The sequence below is a fragment of the Macaca mulatta genome, chromosome 14, assembly GCF_049350105.2.
Source record: "Macaca mulatta isolate MMU2019108-1 chromosome 14, T2T-MMU8v2.0, whole genome shotgun sequence".
Lineage (NCBI taxonomy): Eukaryota > Metazoa > Chordata > Mammalia > Primates > Cercopithecidae > Macaca > Macaca mulatta.
This window is the reverse complement of record NC_133419.1, coordinates 74389644-74409616: the sequence shown is the minus strand read 5'-3', so window position 1 is coordinate 74409616 and position 19973 is coordinate 74389644. Positions and strand designations below refer to the sequence as shown.

The 19973-nt window shown below is 42.3% G+C and overlaps 1 long non-coding RNA gene and 1 pseudogene across 1 annotated transcript in view; one reads left to right on the top strand and one right to left on the bottom strand.

Annotated features, from left to right (window-relative positions):
• The window catches only part of LOC144334372 (uncharacterized), a 29502-nt gene extending 12228 nt beyond the window's left edge, over window positions 1–17274 (bottom strand). The window contains exons 1-2 of the long non-coding RNA XR_013404132.1: window positions 16436–17274; window positions 15329–15829 (exon numbers count right to left, since the gene is read on the bottom strand). This is a non-coding gene — a long non-coding RNA (uncharacterized LOC144334372). The remainder of the gene's footprint in view (window positions 1–15328; window positions 15830–16435) is intronic.
• Window positions 7263–8414, top strand: LOC100429661 (developmental pluripotency-associated protein 4 pseudogene; annotated as a pseudogene).
• Window positions 17275–19973: the final 2699 nt, after the last annotated feature.

The following is a 19973-nucleotide window of genomic DNA, read 5'->3' as shown; positions in this document are numbered from 1 at the left end:
GATGTTTGCTTTATAAAAGTTTTTCATGCTGTATACTTAGGGTTTGTGCAGTGTTTTGTATATGTTTTACTTCAATAAAAGTTTCCTTTAGGCTGGGAGTGGTGGCTCTCGCCTGTAATCCCAGCACTTTAGGAGGCTAGCATGGGAGGGTTGCTTCAGTCCAGGAGTTTGAGACCAGCCTGAGCAACATAGGGAGACGCCATCTCTACAGAAAATACAAAAATTAGCCAGGTGTGGTGGTGCATGCCTGTAGCCCCAGCTATGGGGGAGGCTTAGGTGGAAGAATCACTTGAGCCTGGGAGGTTGAGGCTGTAGTGAGCCATGACCACACCACTACACTCCAGCCTGGGTAGCAGAACAAGACTCTGTCTCACATTTAAAAAAGAATTTACTTTCGAAGTGTACTTAAACTTGGGTATTGATAATGTGTGTGTATGTGTGTGTGCATGTGGGGTGCGTGTGTGTGTGTGTGTGTGTGTGTGTGTGTAGGGATGATAAGAGTTGCTGGCCAAGCAAAGATCTTAAGAGTGTTCCAGGCAAAGGGAACCAGTGGTCCACAGGCCCTAAAGTGAAAATGAGTTTGGCATGTTCAAAATGCAGAAAGAAGGCCTGCGACTGGAGTGAAGTGAATGAGGAGATAAATGTGAGATCATTCATTTATCCATTCATCAACTATGTAACGGTTGTGCCAGAGGCTGAGAAGTCAGAGGACAGCCAATTGTTTGGAAAGTTTGGCAGAGAGAGGAAGGAGAAAAAATAGACATTGTGAAAGGGGTGGGCAAGCCCTGAGGACAGTTCATTTTAATTTACACAGCAGAAGGAAAGACAGAAGAATAGGGAACAGACTGCAGAAGCAAGGTCCTGGGGAAAACTTAGCAGGGGATAGAATAATGGGTAAAAGTAGGAGAGACTGCTCTGGAAAGAATATGAGAAACCTAAAATAAAAGAGAGTCATGGCCAGGCATGGTGGCTCACACCTGTAGTCCCAGCACTTTGGGAGGCCGAAGTGGGTGGATAGCTTGAGTTCAAGAGCAGCCTGGGCAACATGGTGAAACCCCATTTTACAAAAAAAGTTTAAAAATTAGCTGAGCATGGTGGTGCACATCTGTGGTCCCAGCTACTTGGGAGGTTGAGATAAGAGGATTACCCGAGCCCAGAAGGCCGAGGCTGCAGTGAGCCATGTTTGCATCACTGCACTCCAGCCTGGGCAACAGAGTGAGAGCCAATCTAAAAAAAAAAAAGAGGCCGGGCGCGGTGGCTCAAACCTGTAATCCCAGCACTTTGGGAGGCCGAGACGGGCGGATCACGAGGTCAGGAGATGGAGACCATCCTGGCTAACACGGTGAAACCCCGTCTCTACTAAAAAATACAAAAAACTAGCCGGGCGAGGTGGCAGGTGCCTGTAATCCCAGCTACTCGAGAGGCTGAGGCAGGAGAATGGCGTGAACCCAGGAGGAGGAGCTTGCAGTGAGCTGAGATCGGGCCACTGCACTCCAGCTTGGGTGACAGAGCAAGACTCCGTCTCAAAGAAAAAAAAAAAAGAGAGAGAGAGAGAGAATCATAAAGGCAAACAATTTGAAATGGAGAGAAGTAAAACAAGAGATTCTCCAAGCATTTCAGTGAAGTTCGAGGAATGGTCACATATGAAGGAAGGTTACTGGGCCTGGAGAGTTATTTATAAGAAAGATAACCTTGAAAGTCTTTTTATCCCCTAAAATGTAGATTAATGAAGAAACTTGGAACTGCTGATGCACCGTTCTCTGTTCTATGCTATGCGGAGCTGTCGGGAACTCTTACTATGGGGTGCCCCAACATTCTAAACCGTAAGGTATCAGGCTTCCTGCGGGCTCACCACAGGCCTTTGAACCATAGACACGGTGCTCTGCATCCAGCACAAACACCTGCAGGGCAAGCCACCAGCCCACATGTGACAGGGCCTTGAAAATTCACAGAAAAGAATATGCAAAGCATGTCGTCCTCTATATATCCACAATCCGTGATGCCACAGAAATATTAATAATTTAAACATGTTAAGAAAGAGGAATAAAAATACTATAAGGAACTGTTACAGTCGAGATCAACTCATGCTGTACCTTTATCGCTTATTGGATATTACAGTAAAGGGCCTGAGGATAACACCATTTTCAAGTCACACCAGGATTGTGGAGGACATTTTCAGCAATGAGAAAGGTTATAATCCATTGCCCAGTTTTACGGAGGCTGATTGTCTAAGTTTCCTGGCATAAAAAGACACCAGTACATTGATCTTATAAGTCAGTGTAGATTGTCAAAAGTTGATCTTTTTGACATTTGACGAATGGTCACATAGTGGTCATCTTTCACCAATATTGTCGGTAGAAACTGCCATAGACACATTGTGGATGATGTAGGCTGGTCAGATCACAAAAATGACATAAAAATATGGACTTTGCCTGAGAAATATGCTATTGATAAGATCATTTATTCAGGTCCTCAACCCTCTCAACATTTTGAAATGAAGAGAAGTAAAACAAAGAGAGTCTACCATAATTTCAGTGAAGTTTGAGGATTACCATGTGGTACCTAGTTTATATAACTAAGAATTTATTCATTTGTATGTATCCATATCTGACAAAAATTTTATTCTCTTGAAGGTTTCATAATTGAGTAAAAAGTGATTAGATGATTACTTTGCAACTCTGTAAGGTATTTTCTTCTTTCTTTCTTTCTTTTTGAGACAGAGTCTCACTTTGTTGCCGAGTCTGGAGTGCAGTGGTGCAATCTCGGCTCACTGCAACCTCTGCCTCCCGGGTTCAAGCATTTCTCCTGCCTCAGCTTCCTGAGTAGCTGGGATTACAAGCACACACCACCACACCCAGCTAATTTTTGTATTTTTAGCGGAGACATGATTTCACCATGTTGGCCAGGCTATTCTCGAACTCCTGACCTCAAGTGATCCAACCACCTCTGCCTCCCAAAGTGCTGAGATTACAGGTGTGAGCCACCATGCCCAGCTGGAATAGCCATTCTTTATTCCTTTACTTCATATAGTTGCTTTCACTAAAAAATTAATTAATTAATTTAAATCAACTTAATTCATCATGGTACAATGTTACATCTGTAAACAGATTTTTTTTTTTTAAGACAGAGTCTCACTGTTCCCCAGGCTGGAGTGCAGTGGCAGGATCACGGTTCACTGCAGCCCCCAAACTCTTGGGCCCAAGCAGTTTTCCTGCCTCAGCCTCTCAAGTAGCTGGGACTACAGGCACCTGCCACTAGGCCCAGCTAATTTTTAAATTTTTTATAGAGATAGGGGCTTGCTTTGTTGCCTAGGCTGGTCTTGAACTTCTGGACTCAAGTGATCCTCCCGCCTCAGCCTCCCAAGTCATTGGGATTGCAGGTGCTAGCCACCATACCTGGCTACTCTTGCTGGTTTAATTATGGGAAATCTTTCACCAAAAGTTTGCAAATTTTCATATGAGTGTCTGGACAACTTTTTTAAAGACCTAGAAAAGGTTCAAAACACTGGTGAAAAAGAAGTACAGAATAGAGAGAAATTTTGATCAGGCACTTACTCTGAGAAGCACAACGCTGTGTCTGTGTCTCAATGATGTGGTTACACAACCAAAACAACCCAACTGTGGTTTTCTTCTCAGTATCTTACACTGTGAAAGCCTTCTTGATTTGGAACCTGTGACTTGCAGCAGAGTTCTAAACAAGAATTGTATATTGCTTGTTTCCATGGCTCCTCTCACCAATGAATCCAGTCCCTCAGAGTAGAACTCCTCAGCATATTAGACCTGTTATCCAGAAGTCATCTCCAGAAGTCATAACCCCATTTCTTTTACTTTCCAAAGGCACAAGATCTCAAAAACTGTCAGATATATTTCAGCATTGTTATTCTTGCTATATTATTATTATTATGTCTTGGAGTTATGATCCATGCTTCACATGTGCTTACAATGTTGAATGGTGGGATGAGAGAAATTTTTCCACTTGATAAAATAAAACCACAAGGAGAGTTTGCTTGTGTCATATGGGTGCTCATAAAGCACTGGAAATACTAAGGAGCAAAGTGGGTTTGCAGGATTTCTGTGGGTATGTCACCATGCTGTACCATCTCATCAACGCAAACAGAAAGTGTGGTGATGCTTCTTATGAAAAAGGAAAACCTGATTTGACTTCCTGCTTTGAGCAGATGAGAGGACAGAGTCATTTGAAATGGTCATTGAGGAAGCAACCACAGATTCAACAACATAACAGAAATCTTATGTTGGTACAACAGAAACAGACTGGGTTCCTTTGAGCTATGCTTGTAATTCTACTGTTTAGTTCTGAATTCAATGAGTTTGTAGGAAAATAGTCAAACTACAAACTGCAGAAAAGAAAACCTTCAAAAACTCTTACTTCCCAGTAGAAAACGATATATGTTCTTACCTTGATTCACTCATTCTAGGAAGTTGCTTTAACACTAGATATTCACATTCAGGCTAGTTTTTCCAGTTTTCTTTACCTAAATCTGAAGTTCCACTTCTTGAAAGGAATGTAATGTTTAGAGATGGCATCTTATCAGAATGAAGAGATGGGCACCTTCCTCACTTCTCTCTGCTAAGCTTCATTGGTATTAATTTTGCCACCGAACTTGTTATTCACACTTTGTGTCTTTTTTCTTGAAGTCGGCTTTATACTGCCAGGCACTAAAAAGAATCCTGCTGGTGCAGAATAATTTAGGCTTAAATTATGTTCAAAGTGTGTTGTGTTGTAGTTTGGGTAACATTTAGTATTGTCTGGTGTCTTAGTTATTATAGCACATCCTAATTCAACAAAGAGCTTTTTAGCAAAAAGCACTTACTGTATTTTTTACCTTAAGATCATCTGCATTTTTTATAAATCAATTTTATGGACTTTACGATGACTGTTAACATAATGTCATTATGAATATTATAATGGTGATTTTAGGTATTACTTTGTCAAACATATATCTGGTTTAATTTTATATTTTGTTACCTACACTCTAGAGAAAAATGGAGATTTTATTCTTCCTGTGAAAAGGTTTCTTGGTATTTAAAGTAGCAAAAGTATAAAACAATGAACATCCAGTATTGAGAAATGATATGATGGAACATTACAAATTCCTGTGGATATTTATAAACTCTATATCAGTTAAGCCTTGTCAAAGGTGTGCAGATCAACATGCCTTAAATTTATTTCAGAAGGTCTCGACTCAGACCATGAAGATTCACTGACATCTCATAAGAAGCCTTGGAAAACATTCTCCTTTTTTTTTTTTTTTTTTTTTTGAGATGGAGTCTCACTCTGTCACCCAGGCTGGAGTGCAACGGCATGGTCTCGACTCACCGCAAGCTCTGCCTCCTGGGTTCAAGCTATTCTCCTGCCTCAGCCTTCCCAGTAGCTGGGACTACAGGCACGTGCCACAACACCCGGCTAGTTTTTGTATTTTTAGCAGAGACGGGGTTTCGCTATGTTGGCCAGGCCGGTCTGGAACTCCTGACCTCGTTATCTGCCCGCTTCGGCCTTCCACAGTGCTGGGATTACAGGTGTGAGCCACCACGACCAGCCATTGCTTTTTAACCCATTTCGAATTTATTCAAAGTGCAACAAGCTGTCCTTAAGAGATTAACCCATTTCGAGTTTATTCAAAGTGCAACAAGCTGTCCTTAAGAGAATGCTAAAATGGGCCAGGCGTGGTGGCTCATGCCTGTAATCCCAGCACTTTGGGAGGCCAAGGTGGGTGGATCAGTTGAGGTCAGGAGCTCAAGACCAGCCTGGCCAATATGGTGAAACCTCACCTCTACTAAAAATCCAAAAATTAGCCAGGTGTGGTGGCAGGTGCCTGTAGTCCCAGCTACTCTGGAGGGTAAGGCAGGAGAATCGCTTGAACCTGGGAGGTGGAGGTTGCAGTGAGCCAAGGTTCTGCAACTGTACTCCAGCCTGGGCAACAGAGTGAGACTCTGTCTCAAAAAAAAAAAAAGAGAGAGAGAATGCTAAAATTGTCTAATTTGCATTTTGGTTTTTTTCCTTTTATTTTTTAGAGACAGAGTCTTGCTCTGTTGCCCAGGCTGGAGTGCAGTGGTGCAATCACAGCTCACTGCAGCCTCAACCTCCCAGGCTCAGCCTCCTGAGTAGTTTGGGTGATCCTCCCACCTCAGGAGGGAGGAACACACCACCATGCCCAGCTCATTTTTTTTAATTGTTTGTAGAGATGGAGGGGGGGCGTCTCCCTATGTTGCCCAGGCTAGTTTCTGATTCCCATGCTCCAGTGACCCTCCAGCCTTGCCCCCCCAAACCACTGGGATTACAGGCATGAGCCACCACATCCAGCCATTTTTCCATTTTTGTTAACAGTTTTATTGAAATATAATTCATATAGCATACAATTCATCCATTCAAAGTCACAATTCAATGGTTTTTAGTATATTCACAGAGTTGTACAACCACCACTACAATCAATTTTAGATCATTTTCACTGCCTCAAAAACAAGCCCCCATACCCATTAGCTGTCATGGCCCAGTCTCCCCATTCCCTGAAGCCCCACCTTCTGTCTTTATATATTTGACTGTTCTGGACATTTTATATACAAGGAAACATACAATGTATGGTATTTTGTGACTGGCTTCTTTTACTTAGCATAATGTTTTCAAGGTTCATCCACGGTCTAGCATGTATCAGTACTTCATTCCTTTTCTTTTTTTTTTTTTTTTTTTTTTTTTTTTGAGATGGAGTCTTGCTTCTGTCGCCCAGGCTGGAGTGCAGTGGCGTAATCTCAGCTCACTTCAAGGTCCACCTCCCGGGTTCACGCCATTCTCCTGCTTCAGCCTCCCGAGGAGCTGGGACTACAGGCGCCAGCCACCACGTCTGGCTAATTTTTTGTATTTTCAGTAGAGACGGGGTTTCACCGTGTTAGCCAGGATGGTCTCGATCTCCTGACCTCATGATCTGCCCGCCTTGGCCTCCCAAAGTGCTGGGATTACAGGCGTGAGCCACTGTGCCCAGCCACTTCATTCCTTTTCATTGCTAAATAATGTTCCATTGTTTGCGTATACCATATTTTATTAACATATGTCCGTTCCGCAACTGATGGATGTTTGGGTTATTTCCATTTTTTTGGCAAATGTAATTTTTAAACAATGTTTATATGTAGGTCTGCTGCTTACTTTGGGTTTTTCTTTTCACAGAATTTTTAAAAATGTTTTTAGAGGTGTGGGGTCTTACTACGTTGTCTAGACTGAACTCAACCTCCTGGGCTCAAGTGATCCTCCTGCCTCAGTCTCCTGAGTAGCTGGGACTATAGGTGTGAGCCACTGTGCCTGGCTTCTTTTCATAGACTCTTTATGGAAAAATAGAAATTGTTTCCATCTTGGTAGTGATGATTACTGCATACCTTCACTCTGATTTAAGGATTTTGGGACCAAGCTCCACTTCTTCTCTGAGTATGGAGAAGGCAAAAGGCAAGGATTGGACCTCCTCACAGAAGTCGAGGGAAGAGGATCAATCAAACACAATTGCTTTGCCAGGAACATCAGCAAAGGGAACCAAAGGAGAAATATCTGCTAAAGATGAAAAAACACTCTGCCCAAAAAAGGCGGCAGAGTACAGAGATAACCCCAAACCTCAGAAGAAGATACCAATCCCCTCATCACCCTCTAAACAGCCACCTGTTAATCCGATTCACCGGGACATTCTGCAGGCCTGGTGCTTACAATTAAAGGCAAAGCCACACAGGCCTTTGGTGCCAAAAATAAGCTCCTGTGTGCCTTTGCCTATCCAAATCAAAAGAATTTTCCTAGCACAGCAAAAGAGGCCAGAATCCGGAAATCATTACCAAAAAAATCAAAAGCGGACAAAGGGGAAACATCCCTGCAAAGCTCTGAGGAGACACATCCTCCTGAAGTGGCTCTTTTCCCTGGGGAGGGGTTGCCTGCCCTAGAAGAGTCTGCTGCTCTCCTTGAGGGAGTTAATGCAGTTATGGTGACAACTTCTGTTCCAGAAGCTTTGCTGGCCTCCTGGGCCAGAACTGTAGCCAGGGAGAGGGCACCAGAAGCAGTGGAATCTCCACATGAGGCCCATGGTGTCAAGTGGCTTGTGGTCCATGGGAGAAGTCTCCCTGCAGACACAGATGGTTGGGTTCACGTCCAGTTTCATGCTGGACAAGCCTGGATTCCAGAAAAGTAAGAAGGGAGAGTGAGTGCACTCTTTTTGCTTCCTGCCTCCAATTTTCCACCCCCGTACCTTGAAGACAATATGTTGTACCCTAAATGCATTCACAGGTACAATATCTTAATAAAAAGCCTCCGGTGGGAATAGAATATCAGGAAAAAGACCACATCTGTGGTAATTAATGGCAGAAAGGCTGGACAGTTGATTCCATGGTGCTGCTGACAGGTGAACTCTGGTCCTCTCCACACCGGCTTATGGGCCGTGCAGACTGGTGTGGTGGCGGATGTTAGCCGCAGTGACTGCTGCTTCGTGGGTGGACATATAGACTCTTACGTTTAAAAATGGAAAAACATTTTACAAATTACCATAAATTCTAGCTAATACATAGAAAACCTCATTCATACTACCTTTCTAAAATAGAAATGACTTCAGCAGCTCTTTTAAGTGGGAACCTCTTCCGCTGAGCATTGGGAAGGAGTTGAGAAAACAAACGGTAGTTTGCTCCTCTGCTCAATTTCCCTGACCCGAATACTGACTACTTTAGGAGCTTCTTCATTCCAATTGCAATTTCATAAAATGTAAAGTATTTTAAGGCAAAGAACGGTTGTTAATTCTCTCCTTCCCCAAAACATATGATTTTCTTTTTTTTTATTTTTATTTTTTTATTATACTTTAAGTTCTAGGGTACATGTGCACAATGTGCAGGTTCGTTACATATGTATACATGTGTCTTGTTGGTGTGCTGCACCCATTAACTCATCATTTACATTAGGTATATCTCCTAATGCTATCCCTACCCCCTACCCCCTCCCCACAATAGGACCCAGTGTGTGATGCTCCCCTTCCTGTGTCCAAGTGATCTCATTGTCAATTCCCACCTATGAGTGAGAACATGTGATATTTGGTTTTCTGTTCTTGCAATAGTTTGCTGAGAATGATGGTTTCCAGCTGCATCCATGTCCCTACAAAGGACACAAACTCATCCTTTTTTATGGCTGCATAGTATTCCATGGTGTATATGTGCCACATTTTCTTAATCCAGTCTGTCACTGATGGACATCTGGGTTGATTCCAAGTCTTTGCTATTGTGAATAGTGCCACAATAAACATACGTGTGCATGTGTCTTTGTAGCAGCATGATTTATAATCCTTTGGGTATATACCCAGTAATGGGATGGCTGGGTCAAATGGTATTTCTAGTTCTAGATCCTTGAGGAATCGCCATACTGTTTTCCACAATGGTTGAACCAATTTACAATCCCACCAACACTGTAAAAGTGTTCCTGTTTCTCCACATCCTCTCCAGCACCTGTTGTTTCCTGACTTTTTAATGATTGCCATTCTAACTGGTGTGAGATGGTATCTCATTGTGGTTTTAATTTGCATTTCTCTGATGGCCAGTGACGATGAGCATTTTTTCATGTGCCTGTTGGCTTATGCATGTCTTCTTTTGAGAAATGTCTGTTCATATCCTTTCGATGGGGTTGCTTGTTTTTTTTCATAAATTTGTTTGAGTTCTTTGTAGGTTCTGGATATTAGTCCTTTGTCAGATGAGTAGATGGCAAAAATTTTCTCCCATTCTGTAGGTTGCCTGTTCACCCTGATGGTAGTTTCTTTTGCTGTGCAGAAGCTCTTTAGTTTAACTAGATCCCATTTGTCAATTTTGGCTTTTGTTGCCGTTGCTTTTGGTGTTTTAGACATGAAGTCCTTGCCCATGCCTATGTCCTAAATGGTATTACCCAGGTATTCTTCTAGGGTTTTTATGGTTTTAGGTCTAACATTTAAGTCTCTAATTCATCTTGAGTTAATTTTCGTATAAGGAGTAAGGAAAGGATCCAGTTTCAGTTTTCTACTTATGGCTAGCCAATTTTCCCAGCACCATTTATTAAATAGGGAATCATTTCCCCATTTCTTGTTTCTCTCAGGTTTGTCAAAGATCAGATGGCTGTAGATGTGTGGTATTATTTCTGAGGGCTCTGTTCAGTTGCATTGGTCTATATCTCTGTTTTGGTACCAGTACCATGCTGTTTGGGTTACTGTAGCCTTGTAGTATAGTTTGGAGTCAGGTAGCGTGATGCCTCCAGCTTTGTTCTTTTGACTTAGGATTGTCTTGGCAATGCGGGCTCTTTTTTGGCTCCATATGAACTTTAAAGCAGTTTTTTCCAATTCTGTGAAGAAAGTCATTGGTAGCTTAATGGGGATGTCATTGAATCTATAAATTACCTTGGGCAGTATGGCCATTTTCACGATATTGATTCTTCCTATCCATGAGCATGGTGTGTTCTTCCATTTGTTTGTGTCCTCTTTTATTTGACTGAGCAGTGGTTTGTAGTTCTCCTTGAAGAAGTCCTTTACGTCCCTGGTAAGTTGGATTCCTAGGTATTTTATTCTGTTTGAAGCTATTGTGAATGGGAGTTCATTCATGATTTGCCTCTCTGTTTGTCTCTTACTGGTGTATAACAATGCTTGTGACTTTTGCACATTGAGTTTGTATCCTGAGCCTTTGCTGAAGTTGCTTATCAGCTTAAGGAGATTTGGGGCTAAGACGATGGGGTTTTCTAAATATACAATCATGTCATCTGCAAACAGGGACAATTTGACTTCTTCTTTTCCTGACTGAATACCCTTTATTTCTTTCTCTTGCCTGATTGCCCTAGCCAGAACTTCCAACACTATGTTGAATAGGAGTGGTGAGAGAGGGCATCCCTGTCTTGTGCCAGTTTTCAAAGGGAATGCTTCCAGTTTTTGCCCATTCAGTATGATATTGGCTGTGGGTTTGTCATAAATAGCTCTTATTATTTTGAGATATGTTCCATCAATACCGAATGCATTGAGAGTTTTTAGCATGAAGGGCTGTTGGATTTTGTCAAAGGCCTTTTCTGCATCTATTGAGATAATCATGTGGTTTTTGTCTTTGGTTCTGTTTATATGCTGGATTACGTTTATTGATTTCCATATGTTGAACCAGCCTTGCATCCCGGGGATGAAGCCCACTTAATCATGGCGCATAAGCTTTTTGATGTGCTGCTGGATTCGGTTTGCCAGTATTTTATTGAGGATTTTTGCATCGATGTTCATCAGGGATATTGGTCTAAAATTCTCTTTTTTTGTTGTATCTCTGTCAGGCTTTGGTATCAGGATGATGTTGGCCTCGTAAAATGAGTTAGGGAGGATTCCCTCTCTTTCTATTGATTGGAATAGTTTCAGAAGGAATGGTACCAACTCCTCCTTGTACCTCTGGTAGAATTTGGCTGTGAATCTACCTGGTCCTGAACTTTTTTTTGTTGGTAGGCTATTAATTATTGCCTCAATTTCAGAGCCTGCTATAGGTCTATTCAGGGATTCAACTTTTTCCTGGTTTAGTCTTGGGAGAGTGTAAGTGTCCAGGAAATTATCCATTTCTTCTAGGTTTTCTAGTTTATTTGTGTAGAGGTGTTTATAGTATTCTCTGATGGTAGTTTGTATTTCTGTGGGGTCGGTGGTGATATCCCCTTTATCATTTTTTATTGTGTCTATTTGGTTCTTCTCTCTTTTCTTCTTTATTAGTCTTGCTAGCAGTCTATCAATTTTGTTGATCTTTTCAAAAAACCAGCTCCTGGATTCATTTATTTTTTTGGAGGGTTTGTTGTGTCTCTATCTCCTTCAGTTCTGCTCTGATCTTAGTTATTTCTTGCCTTCTGCTAGCTTTTGAATGTGTTTGCTCTTGCTTCTCTAGTTCTTTTCATTGTGATGTTAGGGTGTCAATTTTAGATCTTTCCTGCTTTCTCTTGTGGGCATTTCGTGTTATAAATTTCCCTCTACACACTGCTTTAAATGTGTCCCAGAGATTCTGGTATGTTGTGTGTGTGTTCTCATTGGTTTCAAAGAACATCTTTATTTTTGCCTTCATTTCGTTATGTACCCAGTAGTCATTCAGGAGCAGGTTGTCCGGTTTCCATGTAGTTGAGCGGTTTTGATTGATTTTCTTCATCCTGAGTTCTAGTTTAATTGTACTGTGGTCTGAGAGACAGTTCGTTATAATTTCTGTTCTTTTACATTTGCTGAGGAATGCTTTACTTCCAACTATGTGGTCAATTTTGGAATAAGTGCGATGTGGTGCTGAGAAGAATGTATATTCTGTTGATTTGGGGTGGAGAGTTCTGTAGATGTCTATTAGGTCTGCTTGGTGCAGAGTTGAGTTCAATTCCTGGATATCCTTGTTAACTTTCTGTCTCGTTGATCTGTCTAATGTTGATAGTGGGGTGTTAAAGTCTCCCATTATTATTGTATGGGAGTATAAGTCTCTTTGTAGGTCTCTAAGGACTTGCTTTATGAATCTGGGTGCTCCCGTGTTGGGTGCATGTATATTTAGGATAGTTAGCTCTTGCTGATGAATTGATCCCTTTACCATTATGTAATGGCCTTCTTTGTCTCTTTTGATCTTTGATGGTTTAAAGTCTGTTTTATCAGAGACTAGAATTGCAACCCCTGCTTTTTTTTGTTTTCCATTTGCTTGGTAGATCTTCCTCCATCCCTTTATTTTGAGCCTATGTGTGTCTCTGCATGTGAGATGGGTCTCCTGAATACAGCAAACTGATGGGTCTTGACTCTTCATCCAATTTGCCAGTCTGTGTCTTTTAATTGGACCATTTAGTCCATTTACATTTAAGGTTAATATTGTTATGTGTGAACTTGATCCTGTCATTATGATATTAGCTGGTTATTTTGCTTGCTAGTTGATGCAGTTTCTTCCTAGCATCAATGGACTTTACATTTTGACATGTTTTTGCAATGGCTGGTACCTGTTGTTCCTTTCCATGTTTAGTGCTTCCTTTAGGATCTCTTGTAGGGCAGGCCTGGTGGTGACAAAATCCCTAAGCATTTGCTTGTCTGTAAAGGATTTCATTTCTCCTTCACTTGTGAAACTTAGTTTGGCTGGATATGAAATTCTGGGTTGAAAATTCTTTTCTTTAAGAATGTTGAATATTGGCCCCCACTCTCTTCTGGCTTAGAGTTTCTGCTGCGAGATCTGCTGTTAGTCCAATGTGCTTCCCTTTGTGTGTAACCCGACCTTTCTCTCTGGCTGCCCTTAACATTTTTTCCTTCATTTCAACTTTGGTGAATCTGACAATTATGTGTCTTGGAGTTGCTCTTCTCAAGGAGAAGATACCTCTCAAGGAGTATCTTTGTGGCATTCTCTGTATTTCCTGAATTTGGATGTTGGCCTGCCTTACTAGATTACTAGATTGGGGAAGTTCTCCTGGATGATATCCTGCAGAGTGTTTTCCAACTTGGTTCTATTTTGTCCATCACTTTCAGGCACACCAATCAGACATAGATTTGGTCTTTTCACATAATCCCATACTTCTTGGAGGCTTTGTTCATTTCTTTTAACTCTTTTTTCTCCACACTTCTCTTCTTGCTTCATTTCAGTCATTTGATCTTCAATCATTGATACTCTTTCTTCCAGTTGATCAAGTCGGTCAATGAAGCTTGTGCATTTGTCACGTTTTTCTGGTGTTATGGTTTTCATCTTTATCAGTTCTTTTAAGGTCTTCTCTGCATTGATTATTCTAGTTATCCTTTCATCCATTCTTTTTTCAAGGTTTTTAGTTTCTTTGCGCTAGTTATGTAGTTCCTCCTTTAGCTCTGAGAAGTTTGATCGACTGAAGCCTTCTTCTCTCAACTCGTCAAAGTCATTCTCCGTCCAGCTTTGTTCCATTGGTGGCAACAAGCTGCGTTCCTTTGGAGGGGGAGATGCGCTCTGATTTTTTGAATTTCCAACTTTCCTGCACTGCTTTTTCCCCATCTTTGTGGTTTTATCTGCCTTAGGTCTTTGATGATGGTGACATACTGATGGGGTTTTGGTGTGGGTGTCCTTTCTGTTTGTTAGTTTTCCTTCTAACAGTCAGGACCCTCAGCTATAGGTCTGTTGGAATTTGCTTGAGGTCCACTCCAGACCCTGTTTGCCTGGGTATCAGCAGCGGAGGCTGCAGAAGATAGAATATTGCTGCACAGTGAGTGCTGCTGTCTGATTCTTGCTCTGGAAGCTTCATCTCAGGGGTGTACCCTGCCATGTGAGGTGTGGGGTGTCAGTCTGCACCTAGTGGGAGATGTCTCCCAGTTAGGCTACTCAGAGGTCAGGGTCCCACTTGAGCAGGCAGTCTGTCCATTCTCAGATCTCAACCTCTGTGCTGGGAGATCCACTGCTTTCTTCAAAGCTATCAGACAGGGGCATTTACCTCTGCCGAGGTTTCCTGCTGCTTTTTGTTTAGCTATGCCCTGTCCCCAGAGGAGGAGTCTACAGAGGCAGGCCGGCCTCCTTGAGCTGCGGTGGGCTCCACCCAGTTCGAGCTTCCTGGTGGCTTTGTTTACCTACTTAAGCCTCAGCAATGGCGGGCACTCCTCCCCTAGACTTGCTGCCGCCTTGCAGTTAGATCTCAGACTGCTGTGCTAGCAATGAGGGAGGCTTCATGGGCATAGGACTCTCTGGGCCAGGTGTGGGATATAATCTCCTGGTATGCCGTTTGCTAAGACCCTTGGTAAAGCACAGTATTAGGGTGGGAGTTACCCGATTTTCCAGGTGTTGTGTGTCTCAGTTTCCCTTGGCTAGGAAAAGGGATTCCCTTCCCCCTTGCGCTTCCCAGGTGAGGTGATGCGTCACCCTGCTTCAGCTCTCGCTGGTCGGGCTGCACCAGCTGACCAGCACTGAGTGTCCGGCACTCCCCAGTGAGATGAACCTGGTACCTCAGTTGAAAATGTAGAAATCACCCTTCTTCTGTGTCACTTACACTGGGAGCTGGAGGCTGGAGCTGTTCCTATTCGGCCATCTTGGGCACGCCCAAAACACATGATTTTCAATATTCAAAACAATATTTTTCAAAGTTCTCTTAATAACCTGTGATTTCTATGGTTTGACTCCAGGATAAAAACACGAGGCACGGCCGGGCGCGGTGGCTCAAGCCTGTAATCCCAGCACTTTGAGAGGCCGAGACGGGCAGATCACAAGGTCAGGAGATCGAGACCATCCTGGCTAACATGGTGAAACCCCGTCTCTACTAAAAATACAAAAAAAAAAAACTAGCCGGGCGAGGTGGCGGGCGCCTGTAGTCCCAGCTACTCGGGAGGCTGAGGCAGGAGAATGGCGTAAACCCGGGAGGCAGAGCTTGCAGTGAGCTGAGATCCGGCCACTGCACTCCAGCCTGGGCAACAGAGCGAGACTCCGTCTCACAAAAAAAAAAAAAAAAAAAAAAAAAACACGAGGCACTTTGTATTACTTCGTTTATAATTCTTTTGTATATGTCTGGTATTTAAAATGTTTAAGGTTGCTTTCCATTCATACATACATAATATATTGAATCTAAAATGTGTTTATTAATAGATTCTCCATAAACAAAAATCAGATGTGTTTATAAAAGAATTCATCTGTTGTATTTAGGGAACTGTATTTATTGCATGCAAATTATTGTTAGTGTTCTTAAAGTAGGATTAAATCAAAAAGCATGACTTTTCTTTTGCATGACTCATTTGTTTGTTTCTTTATCAGTTGGTGGTAAGGGTTGGATCATTTGTTTTTATTTATTTATTATTATTATTTTGAGACAGAGTCACTTAAGCTGGAGTGCAGTGGCACCATCTCAGCCCACTGCAACCTCCGCCTCCCAGGCTCAAGAGATTCTCATGCCTCAGCCCCTGGAGTAGCTGGGATTACAAGCGTGTGCCACCGCACCCAGCTAACTTTTGTGTTTTTAGCAGAGATGGTGTTTCACCATGTTGGCCAGGCTGGTCCCTAACTACTGGCTTCAAGTGATCCACCTGCCTCAACCTACCAAAGTGCTGGGATTACAGATGTGAGACACCACACCTGGCCCATCTCATTTGTTTTTAAAATCACTTTATTTAGGTATGATTTATGTACAAAAAGCTGTACATATTTAATGTGTCCAATTGAGTGTAATTAATTTTTAATTTTTTTGTGTACTTCCTAAATTTGTAGTCCCGTGAGTCTGGGAAGAGCTCTGTTTTTCACTTGTTGTGTTTTAATGGCAGTTTCCAACATTGTTTTGTTATTACAAGTAGGGGATTTTTTCCCCTTTAATTAAGATATTAAAAATAATGTGCTGATGGCTGGGCATGGTGGCTCATGTCTGTAATCCCAGCACTTTGGGAGGCTGAGGTGGGCGGGTCACTTGAGGTCAGGAGTTCAAGACCAGCCTGGCCAATATGGCAAAACCCTGTCTCTACTAAAAATACAAAAATTAGCTGGACGCAGTGGCACATGCCTGTAATCCCAGCTACTCGGGAGACTGAGGCAGGAGAATCACTTGGACCCAGGAGGCAGAGGTTGTGGTGAGCAGAGACTGCGCCACTGCGCTCCAGCCTGGGCGACAGAGCGAGGCTCCATCTCAAAAAAAAGTAATAAATAAAATAATAATAGTAATAATGCACTGAAAGGAGTGGTGGAGTTGGGAAATTCGTAACCATCGTAATATACATGTAATAGGTTTGGAAAAGAATCCTCAAAAATGTTAAAGCGAGGGAGGAAAGTTTGTTGCGAAGCAAGATGTTTTCGTGGTCTGGTAGTGTTGTTCCCTCCCGCCCCCTCTTGGTTGTTAGTGGTCAGAATTGTTTAGGTAATAAATAATACAGACATTTTAAAAACCTGTTTTTTGTTTAGTTGCTGTACGAATTAACATAAAATTGAATCTGATGTTTACAAACGAAGGATTTTGATTTTAGGTTAGAATTACACTTAGAATCATTAAGACTCTGTCTTCAGATCAAAACATTCTAATGATAAACTTACTATAGAGACATATTCTGGACAGGCATGGCAGCTCATGCCTGTAATCTCAGCCCTTTGGGAGGCTGAGGTGGGAAGTATTGCTTGAGATCAGGCTGAACTACATAGTGAGACTCTACCTCTACAAAAAAATTTTAAAATGAGCTGGGTGTGGTGGTGCCCGCCTGTAATCTCAGCTACTCTGGAGGCTGAGATGGAAGAATCACTTGAACTCAGGAGTTTGAGACTGTAATGAACTCTGATCTCTGGTTGTGCCACTGCATTCCAGCCTGGGTGATATAGCAGGACCCTATCTAAAAATAAATAAATAAAAATAAAATAAAATAAATAATCTTAGGCAAGCTAGATCTTAAATTATGCTAGTATACTTTTAAAAAAGAATTGAATAATTTCAAAGGTTGTCTTGGGTCATTAGTTCATCTCAAATGTTAATTAGAATAATTGCTATCACTTTTTAGATTTTTCGAGTTAAGAAGTCTGTGCCATGTTATAATTTAGTTTAGTTCTTCTATAGTATAATTGTTTACTAGTTTAAAACTGTACCCAGGCCGGGCGCGGTGGCTCAAGCCTGTAATCCCAGCACTTTGGGAGGCCGAGACAGGCAGATCACAAGGTCAGGAGATCGAGACCATCCTGACTAATATGGTGAAACCCCATCTCTACTAAAAAAATACAAAAAACTAGCCGGGTGAGGTGGCAGGCGCCTGTAGTCCCAGCTACTCGGGAGGCTGAGGCAGGAGAATGGTGTAAACCTGGGAGGCAGAGCTTGCAGTGAGTTGGGATCGGGCCACTGCACTCCAGCCTGGGCGACAGAGAGAGACTCCGTCTCAAAAAAAAAAAAAAAAAAAAAAAACCAAAAAAAAACTGTACCCTAAGTGACCAAATAAGATATCTGGCAAACAAAGAATTTGAGAATGTTATTACGTAAATACTTTTCCTGACTTTTTCTTCTTTATAGAACTAGTTGTAGCCAGGCACTGCACATAGCAGCTACAGGCACGGTTTGTGCCTTAAGCCCAGCTACTCAGGAGGGTGAGGTGGGAGGACTGCTTGAGTCCAGGAGTTCAAGGTTGCAGTGAGCTATGATTACACCACTGCACTCTAGCCTCGGCAACAGAGCGAGACACTATCTCTAAAAATAAAATAACAAAACAGACTATGTTTGGGTTAACTTCTGTGGCTTAAATTAGCTGGGCGTGTTGGCAGGCACCTGTAATCCCAGCTGCTCGAGAGGCTGAGGCAGGAGAATCGCTTGAACCCAGGAGGCGGAGGTTGCAATGAACCGAGATCATGCCATTGCACTCCAGCCTGGGCAACAAGAATTCCATCTCAAAAAAAAAGAAGAAGAGGAAGAAGAAGAAGAAGAAAAGAGAAGAAGGAGGAGGAGAAGAAAGAAAGAAAGAAAGAAAGAAAGAAAGAAAGAAAGAAAGAAAGAAAGAAAGAAAGAAAGAAAGAAAGAAAGAAAGAAAGAAAGAGAGAAAGAAAGAGAAAGAAAGAAAGAGAGAGAGAGAGAAAGAAAGAAAGAAAGAAAGAAAGAAAGAAAAGAAAGAAAGAAAGAAAGAAAGAAAGAAAGAAAGAAAGGAAGGAAGGAAGGAAGGAAGGAAGGAAGGAAGAAAGAAAGAAAGAAAGAGAGAACTAGGCGAAGTGTGGCTTACACCTCCAATCCCAGCACTTTGGGAGGCCGAGGTGAGTGGATCTACTGAGGCTAGGAGTTTGAGATCAACCTGGCCAACATGACGAAACCCCATCTCTACTAAAAATACAAAAAATTAGCCCGTTGTGGTGTGCGTGCCTGTAATCCTAGCTACTTGGAAGGCTGAGGCAGGAATCGCTTGAACCCCAGGGGGGCAGAGGCTGCAGTGAGCCCAGATCTTGCCACTGCACTCCAGGCTGGGTGACAGAGCACAACTCTATCTCAAAAAAATAAAGAAAGAAAAAGAAAACTAATATATCAAAATAATTTCTAGTTTGATTCATTCACTTATTCCTTCAATAATTATTGAGTTATCATATATTACTATTGCTTTTTAGTGCATACCTTCTACAATTTTTCTTTTTTTTTTTTTAGACGGAGTCTTGCTCTGTCGCCCAGGCTGGAGTGCAGTGGCGCCATCTCCGCTCACTGCAAGCTCCACCTCCCAGGTTCACGCCATTCTCCTGCCTCAGCCTCCCGAGTAGGTGGGACTACAGGTGCCCGCCACCAGGGCCGGCTAATTCTTTTGTATTTTTAGTAGAGACGGGGTTTCACCGTGTTAGCCAGGATGGTCTTGATCTGCTGACCTCGTGATCTGCCAGCCTCGGCCTCCCAAAGTGCTGGGATTACAGGCATAAGCTACCGCGCCCGGAACCTTCTACAATTTTTTTTTTTTTTTTTTTTTTTTGTGAGATGGAGATTTACTCTTGTTGCTGGAGTGCAATGGCACGATCTCGGCTCACCGCATCCTCTGCATCCCAGGTTCAAGCAATTCTCCTGCCTCAGCCTCCCGGGCAGCTGGGATTACAGGCATGTGCCACCACACCTGGCTAATTTTGTATTTTTAATAGAGACGGGGTTTCACCATGTTGCCCAGGCTGATCTGGAACTCCTGACCTCAGGTGATCTGCCCCTCTCGGCCTCCCAAAGTGCTGGGATTAGAGGCGTGAGCCACTGCACCCAGTCCTTCTATAATTTTTCAACTGAAAAGTACTTCATTGATCAGGGCTCTTTAAACTCATCTTCATTTGCATTGTTTTACTAACTATAGTTATTATTCATGTATTAGCACTCTGAGCCTACTGTAATGGTGTATACCTTAATAAAGAACTGAATATTTGTAATGGCTGGCAGTGAATTTAGTTGTTCTTGAATTTAGAGCTTAAAATATGGGAGTAATTTGCTGCTTGATTTCCTGTGAGAAATAATAAGAAAAACAGAATCTAATAACAAACGGATTTTAGAGAAAGCACTGTAAAACCATATGATCAATTCTAGCTTCTTATATAAACATGGAAAAATTGCCAGCTGAAGACTTGTCATGCTCTAAGAAGTTGAGG